Raw genomic sequence first — 10,547 nt, 5'->3', positions numbered from 1 at the left:
GATTGGCCAGCTATCCAGTGCATTGTGATTGGCCGAATACCTCAAGCGTGTGACGGAAATGTTAAGCCCTCTACCATGCTTTGATGCTGTGTTCCAGCGCGATGAGACAAAAACAATAAAACCCATTACAAACGAGGCATTTGTTGCACCAAGTGAGGATGTAATTACTGATTATAATGACTTATACTGTGTTTTTACGCATTGCGTATCGTGCAACTTAAACATAAAACCCATGTCTGCATTTATGATCAGAGAAACGACAAACAACAAGCGCTACTCTACACTGCTCATAACTCGTGTTTTAATCGTCAGTGGCAAATTCTATAAATATGAAAATGTACTTACAGGCTGTGAGTCTGAAGCACCAGACTGTCCTTACAAAGTTGGAATTGCCCCACTTTATAGAAAAGACAGCATTAGGCTTCAGGAAACAGTCCTCCATAAAATGCACTGCACACATCTGAATATTTGGGTTGAACTGTTTCTGGAACAGTGTTGTAAATACAACTTAACCACTGATTTCTACTTTTGTCCTCTTTTGGAAGGCCTCTTTTGAAATTGCATCATATGACCCCTTTAAAGGAAATGTCCAAAAAAAAAAACAAATAATCCACACACGTACATCTACATGAATGAACTTAAATATGTGTATATATGTATAATATCTTTTACCCCAAAACATTTTACAACAAAAGTAACATGAAGAAAATGTACAAATAACAACAGTAGTCAGTTTGACTCATTCAACATATTCCAAATCATCTAAGTCATCTTTTTTTTTTCTTTTTTTTTTTGAGGAACGAGGCTTCAGAATTATGACACACATGTAAAATTGACCACTTTATCACTTACGGTAAATGAATGAATGAATTGAAATCAGAAGATTTCAAAGATTTTGAATGATGGTGGTGGTGGGTACAATTTCACTAGAGTGACTTTTCCAGAGAGTGTTCTTACCTATGTAAGGCATTTGCCATAAAACCATGTCACAATATCAGAACTTTCAGATAACCTCCAAGAACATGATGATGAGTTTGGGAAATAAAATTAAAGGAAAGATGCTAGCCTCTGGTTGAGTCCAAAAGAAATGTATTCAGACTGATTTTAGGTAAATCTGTAGATCTAATGCCAAAAATGAGCAGTTTGTCCAGAGCCCACATGTCACTCCTGATGAAATATAAAAGATGCCTTATGTCATTAAGAAGAAAAAGAGGACTTTTCAGTAGGCTTCTATTGAACAAGACACATAACTCAAAGAGATAGAAATCATTTAATGGAGTGTGAATCACTCATTAAGATGAGGAGGAATTGTTTTCCATAAAGGCCAGACAGCCACTTTCTGGTGTTTCATTGCAACATTGGCCTTTTTATCAAAAATCTGATTAACAGTCCAACAGATTTTTTGCATCACGTCAACAGACTTGTTTCCCAAACATGATAATTAGTTTAGGTATAATGCCCACCTGTTTTGAAACCACTTTATGTTAGAGCTGTGCGCTCTGTGATCACATTATCATAATACAGTAATGTTTCAACAAAAGTCCTTCTGTGAAGCATACCTTCTCTGTACCACCACAGCTGCATCACTGTGACACATGTACTGATCTGTTTAATCTCTCTTTCAAAAGAACATTGTTTCTCTTGGTGTTTTTTTGATGCACAGACTGAAATAACTGTATTTGAGCATTTATAAATTGAAATCACACTTTTAGTGTGACCAGTCAAATCAATGGGCAATACTTTATATTTTGCCTTTCAACTACATTCAGAGATTTACACTTTTTTAGAACTGAGTCCTGCTTAACTTTAAAACAGGCTTGTTTTGTTTCATATTTCAAGCAGTTGTTGACAGCCAATTGGAGTCAAGACAATGACATCATTTGATAATTAATGAGCATTTATATAACTAAAAATTTACTCATGAAAAACATTACTTTAGGAATTCATACTTGTGGCACAAACAATTATCATTGTTTGTTGCCATTCCAAGTTCAATTCCAAGAAGTGAATACATTTTTGACTTGAGCGGAGTTTAAGACAGTAAACACATTTGTGCCATCGTTAAGGTTCTGGTCTGTAAAAATATGTGTAAATAAATATTTTTCTAAACTTGCACAACAGTTAACTCTGCAAATACATAAAACTTCTAATATTACTACCTATATTAAAGATGAGGGGGTTTTTTTTAGAGGTTTTGTATTAAAAAAATAATGCTTACTTTAAAAATAGTAAAAAGGATGAAAATCTTCCTTTAAGAAGGATTAAACTATTTTTTTTCAGTCAAATCCCTAGAGCACAAGGTGGTACTTTTGAACTAAAAGACCAGTTACATATACATACATACATTATATATATATATATATATATATATATATATCTATATATTATATATATATATATATATATATATACATATATCCAGGTCCTTCTCAAAAAATTAGCATATTGTGATAAAAGTTCATTATTTTCCATAATGTAATGATAAAAATTAAACTTTCATATATTTTAGATTCATTGCACACCAACTGAAATATTTCAGGTATTTTATTGTTTTAATACTGATGATTTTGGCATACAGCTCATGAAAACCCAAAATTCCTATCTCAAAAAATTAGCATATCATGAAAAGGTTCTCTAAACGAGCTATTAACCTAATCATCTGAATCAACTAATTAACTCTAAACACCTGCAAAAGATTCCTGAGGCTTTTAAAAACTCCCAGCCTGGTTCATTACTCAAAACCGCAATCATGGGTAAGACTGCCGACCTGACTGCTGTCCAGAAGGCCATCATTGACACCCTCAAGCGAGAGGGTAGGACACAGAAAGAAATTTCTGAAGAATAGGCTGTTCCCAGAGTGCTGTATCAAGGCACCTCAGTGGGAATTCTGTGGGAAGGAAAAAGTGTGGCAAAAAACGCTGCACAACGAGAAGAGGTGACCGGACCCTGAGGAAGATTGTGGAGAAGGACCGATTCCAGACCTTGGGGGACCTGCGGAAGCAGTGGACTGAGTCTGGAGTAGAAACATCCAGAGCCACCGTGCACAGGCGTGTGCTTTTGTATGGGATTATTATCCTGCCATGATTCAAAACTGAAAATAAAGTTCTGAAAGGTTGAAACTAAGTGTTCGAAAGCTCAAAATCTTACAAAAAAAAGTTTTGCAAGATCGAAAAATAAGATTTGCAAGCTTGCAAAATTCAAAAAAATAAAAATATCTCTGCAAACATTATGTTGTTTTTGAGATTTCCTTCTTCAGAACTGCAACATTTTTTTTTTTTACGATGTTACGCAAAGAATTTTTCAGATTTTCTAATTTGTCAGTGTTCTCCCACTGTATTAGTTTTGTTTTCCAGGTTTAAAACCTTGTAAATGGTGATCTGAAAACTGGAGTGCGAATGTGTGAAAAAAAGTTTTTAAACTCTGAAAACAGAGTTTTGCAGGCTTGCAAAGTGGTAAAAAAAAAAAAAATCTCTGCAAACATAATTTTGTTTTTGAGTTTTCCTTCTTCAGAAGTGCAACACTCTTTTTTATGGTGTTGTGCAATCATTTTTTCAGAGTTTCGAATTTGTCACTGTTCTCCCAGTGTATAGTTTGTTTTCCCAGATTTGAAACCTTGTAAATAGTGATCTGAAAACCTGGTGGTGTGCGAACAGGTGAAAAAAAAAAGTTTTGAAACTCTGAAAACTGAGGTTCGAAAGGGCGAAACTTATTACATTACATTACATTTGCACTCCCTATTGCAGACTATTTTTTTCAGAGCCGAGTTTACAACACCGACTTTGCGGAGATACGCCCACACAGTTGCGAGCTTGCGACTCACGTGATTTGTGGCAGCGTTGTCATGCAGCTCCGCTCTGAAACTCTGAAACTCTGAAACTCAGACTGAGCGAAAATGAAGCTTCGCAAACTCGCAACTTAAAAAAAGGCCTGGAGGGAGGGCCTTCTGCTCTTGGCCAATGCTTTGCTGTCTGCTGACGTACAGTCCAATCACAAGTCGTATTTACTGGAAAGGTGGGATTGACCGACTGCTCCGCCAATGACGAAAGCGCACAGGATACACAAACAGAGGATGCACGGATCTCTGGCCACAAGGCGGTCCCGTCTAGAGCTGCAAGAAGAACCGCGTCCATGGCTGGATAGCGTACGGTCCGGTCCGGTCCAAAAATAAGGCTACCGACTTGTCGCGGGAAATTCACTATAAAATTGCTAGCAGCCACTGAGTTTACCACTGATAGGCCGGCGGTGCATCAATATAAACACTCACCTCACGCAGCGAACGACTCACTTTCTGTTTGACCCATGGTCTGGAGATGTACAGTGTTGCCAACTAAGCACCTTTGCAGACCCCTTTAGCAAGTTTTTTCTTCTTCAAAAAAGCACCTAGCGACAAATCTTTAGGGTTTGCCCAAACCTTAGGCCTATTTAGTTTCTGAGACTTGCCGTTATTGCTGCGTGAGGTCTTTGCTTTCTCTCTCTGTGCGTCTGCTGTGTTCAGACGCACAGAGACACATATGATGTTGCTTCTCTAATTTTACATGCAAGTGTAGCCGAAATCACAGCACAGTTGTTGTTTTTTTATCTTACTGTATGTGTATTTGATTTCATCAGACGACGGCTCGGATTATCAGGATTTTTGTGCAGATTAATGTTTTGGAAGGGAGAGCTGGCCACTATTTCATATTCATTGTCTGACAACAGAAACAGTAAAATATATAAATGAAAACAGTTTTTTTTTTAGAATTTAGCTGCATCCAAATACAGTAGTGGGCAGAGAGAGGCAAAAAAATTTAATAATAAATAATAAATGTGCATTTTCAGAAGAAGTGAGCTGAAAGTGAGTCTCCGGCTGCAGAAAGTGAGTCGTTCGCTGCGTGAGGTGAGTGTTTATATTGATGCACCGCCGGCCTATCAGTGGTAAACTCAGTGGCTACTAGCAATTGTATAGTGAATTCCCGCGACAAGTCGGTAGCCTTATTTTTGGACCGGACCGGACCGTACGCTATCCAGCCATGGACGCGGTTCTTCTTGCAGCTCTAGACGGGACCACCTTGTGGCCAGAGATCCGTGCATCCTCTGTTTGCGTATCCTGTGCGCTTTCGTCATTGGCGGAGCAGTCGGTCAAATCCCACCTTCCAGTAAATACGACTTGTGATTGGACTGTACGTCAGCAGACAACAAAGCATTGGCCAAGAGCAGAAGGCCCTCCCTCCAGGCTTTTTTTTTTAAGTTGCGAGTTTGCGAAGCTTCATTTTTCGCTCCAGTCTGAGTTTCAGAGTTTCAGAGCAGAGCTGCGTGACAACGCTGCCACAAATCAGGTGAGTCGCAAACTCGCAACTGTGTGGGCGTATCTCCGCAAAGTCGGTGTTGTAAACTCGGCTCTGAAAAAATAGTCTGCAATAGGAGTGCAAATGTAATGTAATGTAATAAGTTTCGGCCCTTCGAACCTCAGTTTTCAGAGTTTCAAAACTTTTTTTCACCTGTTCGCACACCAGTTTTCAGATCACTATTTACAAGGTTTTAAACCTGGAAAACAAACTAATACAGTGGGAGAACACTGACAAATTTGAAAATCTGAAAAATTCTTTGCGCAACATCGTAAAAAAAATTTTGCAGTCCTGAAGAAGGAAATCTCAAGAACAACATAATGTTTGCAGAGATATTTTTTTTTTTTTACATTTTGCAAGCTTGCAAATCTTATTTTTCGATCTTGCAAAACTTTTTTTTGTAAGATTTTGAGCTTTCGAACACTTAGTTTCAACCTTTCAGAACTTTATTTTCAGTTTTGAATCATGGCAGGATAATAATCCCATACTTTTGAACCAGAAACAGCGGCAGAAGCACCTGACCTGGGCTACAGAGAAGCAGCACTGGACTGTTGCTCAGTGGTCCAAAGTACTTTTTTTCGGATGAAAGCAAATTTTTGCATGTCATTCGGAAATCAAGGTGCCAGAGTCTGGAGGAAGACTGGGGAGAAGGAAATGCCAAAATGCCTGAAGTCCAGTGTCAAGTACCCACAGTCAGTGATGGTCTGGGGTGCCATGTCAGCTGCTGGGGTTGGTCCACTGTGTTTTATCAAGGGAGGGTCAATGCAGCTAGCTATCAGGAGATTTTGGAGCACTTCATGCTTTCATCTGCTGAAAAGCTTTATGGAGATGAAGATTTCATTTTTCAGCACGACCTGGCACCTGCTCACAGTGCCAAAACCACTGGTAAATGGTTTTTTTACTGACCATGGTATTACTGTGCTCAATTGGCCTGCCAACTCTCCTGACCTGAACCCCATAGAGAATCTGTGGGATATTGTGAAGAGAAAGTTGAGAGACGCAAGACCCAACACTCTGGATGAGCTTAAGGCCGCTATCGAAGCATCCTGGGGCCTCCATAACACCTCAGCAGTGTCACAGGCTGATTGCCTCCATGCCACGCCGCATTGAAGCAGTCCATTTCTGCAAAAGGATTCCCGACCCAAGTATTGAGTGCATAACTGAACATAATTATTTGAAGGTTGACTTTTTTTGTATTAAAAACACTTTTCTTTTATTGGTCGGTATGAAATATCCTAATTTTTTGAAATAGGAATTTTGGGTTTTCATGAGCTGTATGCCAAAATCATCAGTATTAAAACAATAAAAGACCTGAAATATTTCAGTTGGTGTGCAATGAATCTAAAATATATGAAAGTTTAATTTTTATCATTACATTATGGAAAATAATGAACTTTTATCACAATATGCTAATTTTTTGAGAAGGACCTGTACACACACATATACACACACACATATATATATATATATATATATATATATATATAAGCAGTCATATGAGCAGTTAATCAGATTGCTTGACTATTTTCATAAACAGCCCAAACAAGCATAACAGATGTATGGTGCATGTGACACTGTAAGGTTCTTTCCTCTCGAATGTAATTATTTAAAATGTGACCACAACCTTCGGCTCTGTGAAGACGGCACACATAAGAGTACATGTGTGATTGGCAGACATAGTTTTTGTGATAACATTTTTCACATCTTGATGCAGAGTGATTGAGGTTTTATACTTTTGTGTGCAAGTATTTGTTTAATTGAATCAGGGGGTTGTTGCTCATTCTCTCTCTTTCTCTCTCTCTCTCATTACACTGTATTTCTACTAATATAACTGTTTAAGTGCATCACAAATAAATATAGATTTGTGTGTCTGGGGAGGGGTCTTGTGTGTCCTCTAATACTCAGCTAAACATTCAAAATTAGTTTTGCATGCTTTTATGAAAATGTACTCACCCTCAGGCCATCCAAGATGTCGACATGACATGACATTCTTCCTCCAGTGAAAACGTTGTCTTGTCTAAATCAGGAAAGGTATAAGCACATGTTAAGCACTGTTTACAATCAAAAACAGTCCAAAACAGTTAAAAAAAAAAAAAAAAAAACATGTTGGTGGATTCTGATGTGAGAGGACAACAGGGGATGGACTGGACTGGAGGCAGTGAAAGAAATTACAAACATGCAGCTTTTCACTTCACAAGACTATGGCTAATTGATGGACTGGAGTCATGTCAATTACTTGTGGATTGTTGCTTTTATCAGCTATTTGATCTCTTAGCCTGACAGCACCCATTCACTGGAGGATCCATTGTTGAGCAAGTGGGCAATCTGGTGAGCAAATTTCTCCAAATCTGTTCCAATAAAGGAACAATCTCATCTATATTTCTGAGGGCCTGAGGGGTGAGTAAATTTTTAAAGGAAATTTAAAATTTTTTGGGTGAAAAACCATTTCTTTAAACCAACAGTCACTGTGCTCACACTTTTAATTGGAGAAAAAAAAAAAAAAGTTTCAATAAAACAGATCAAAGGTAATTTCCCATTGTACACTAGATGCATTCAATAAACTGTTTTCCATTACTGTTAATAATGTAAAGAAATGTTTGTTAAGCACCAAATCAGCATGTCAGGTTGATTTCTGAAGGACTGTGACACTGAAGACTGGGCAGTAACGGCTGGTGAAATGTCAGCTTTTGCAATCACAGGAACATATTAAATTCTAAAATATAAAAAAAACAAAAAAAAATTGTTATTTTAATTTGTAATACTATTGGACAATATTTACGGTTTTACTGTATGTTTGATGAAATAAATGAAGCATTGGTGAGCATAAGAAGTCTTACTATCCCCAAACTTTTGATAGTGTATTACATTTAATCAAAACTTTCACCTAAATGTAAAGAAAAAGGAGGAAAAGGAAGGATCAATATAATATGACTTGTAAACAAACATATTTTGGTAAACAATGCATTGGCTCCAAATGTAGTAGTCATTAAAAACCATGTTAACCAAATAAAATAGTCTCTGCTTAAGATGCACACAAACAAATGCATCTAAACTAACATTAAATGTGCGACTGCATTAGTGTCCTTACAAAAATACGGCTTCCACAAAATAAAATCAAGAAGAAGTGTGCATCAATTATCACTGCAGAAGTTAAGACTGTGCACACAGAGCTTCTCATTAAACCAGCATTCACCTTTCTGGCCTGTCAGAAACAAAGTGTCCTGTTTGTAGCCCACTGATTAAACCATTAGTGGGCTGCAGATTTGCAATAACTCTGCTAATCTATTCAAACTTTCTTTAGCCTGTTGCAACTCCTATGTCTGACAGCCCGTGCAAAGGCGTATGGTAAAACATACTTCATGAAACTCCACAAAGAATAAATTCTCCTCCGTAGCCTACAAAGCATTCCAAGTTTTTCTGTTGAAGCCCAGCTGCTGAGAATAGAAAACACTGGATCTTTTTGTGAGGTGACTCAAAAGTGCGTGGGGTACAAAACTATATCAGTCCTCAACGACAGAATTATCCCACTTTTCCCTCCTTTTTAAGGTACAATCTTGCCATCTTATTTGTTAGAACATCCTTTCTCGAGTTGCCATAACAAGAGCATAATGGGTATCATTGTCACATGAATTATGCTTGGACCTGTGAGTGGGTGGGTTGAACTCATAGAGGACAACACCATCATGGTGTTTTTCTGTCCATGACAAAGAGCTTCTTAATTGTGACCGAGTACGTTTTTAGAACTGAGTCATGCCATTTTGTCTTCACTGTGCACCGCAGACCTTTGGCCATTGTGTTTGTCCATTTTAATCAAATTCTAGACGCGCTTATGGTTAGAGCCAATGTGAATGATAAAAGAATCCAGGCTTGAGATGTGGATGTGTCATGAAGTCATGTTTTTCCAGCACATAGAAGGCTGCTGTTTGCTGTTTAGGCCATCCTTTTGTCCCCCATTATTCAAATGGGGTTTAGTTTTTAAAACGCGAGCCCATTCTGCATAAAAGGCCGATAGAAATCTAAAAGGACAGAATATGTGACCAAAAAAGGCTGGTCAATAAATGTCTTGTCCTAACACACCGGGCAAGAATGTGGGAAATGGCCCAAAGAGGCAAAAGTCTGCCAGACATATAGATACAGTTCAAATGTCTGAGGAAATGGAGATTATATTACATTCAACACATTTTTCTAAAGGCAAAACTGCCTGCAATGAATGTCTTTATGTATTACCTCTCTGTTCTTTATACTTGCTGATCTTTTTAGACACTGGAGTCGAAATTAAGCATTTTCACAGCTTTACCTTGCAGAACACAACCCAGCACACGTGCGGTCGCATCGTCACACACACACACACACACAGCACCACTACCTTATTAACACTGACATCTGATGCCACGACTGGGCAAACGAAGCTCAGCAATTGATGTCAGAGCCTTACAAATTAAATAAATGGGGGAAACGCTATGGTGTATTACACCCACTAAGTCTCCTTAATGAACAGTCACACGTTGGTGCACAAAGTGTCCTGTGCCAGACAAATCAAACATGTGCTGGCTAGAAAACAGCCATGGAGCTGCACTGCGTGGTGAGAGATCACTGAATAGATTACCTTTTATAGATTAAACACAAAGTGAAAAAAGTGACAATTAAATAAACGGCAAATCTTAAGAACAAGCTAGATAAAAATTAAACTAACACTTTTTTAATCAATATTTTAACATTACCATTATTTTAAGAAAATATTTTAATTTAATAAAAAAAAAAACATATAAAAATGCATGACAATTTTTACTTCACAATAAGGTTATTATTATTATTATTATATATATATAAGTAATAATATTAATAATGTAAAACTACTTGTATAATTAATTCATAATAATATTAATAATGTAAAAATACTAATAAAATAAAACCAATCCATATTCATTCGTAATGCATTAACATTAATAAAATGTATTAGTATATGTAGAACCTAGAGTAATAAAAGTATTGCTAATTGTTAGTTCATGATACCTATTGCATTAAATAATGTTAACAACTTGAACTGTTACTGTAAATGCTGCTACAGATGCATAGACAAGAGCTGAATGTAATTTCCTGTTTAAGGTACTGGCTGACATAGGAAAGCTTTCCTTCGTTTAGAGTGCTTACAATTATTCATTTCATCGTCTGCCATTTTTGTTTTCACGGCTTGCAGCCCTTTGGTTCTGCCGCCCACACTTA

The sequence above is a fragment of the Cyprinus carpio genome, chromosome A6 (genome assembly GCF_018340385.1).
Source record: "Cyprinus carpio isolate SPL01 chromosome A6, ASM1834038v1, whole genome shotgun sequence".
Classification (NCBI taxonomy): domain Eukaryota; kingdom Metazoa; phylum Chordata; class Actinopteri; order Cypriniformes; family Cyprinidae; genus Cyprinus; species Cyprinus carpio.
The sequence above is the reverse complement of the archived record's forward strand: the minus strand, read 5'-3'. Positions refer to the sequence as shown.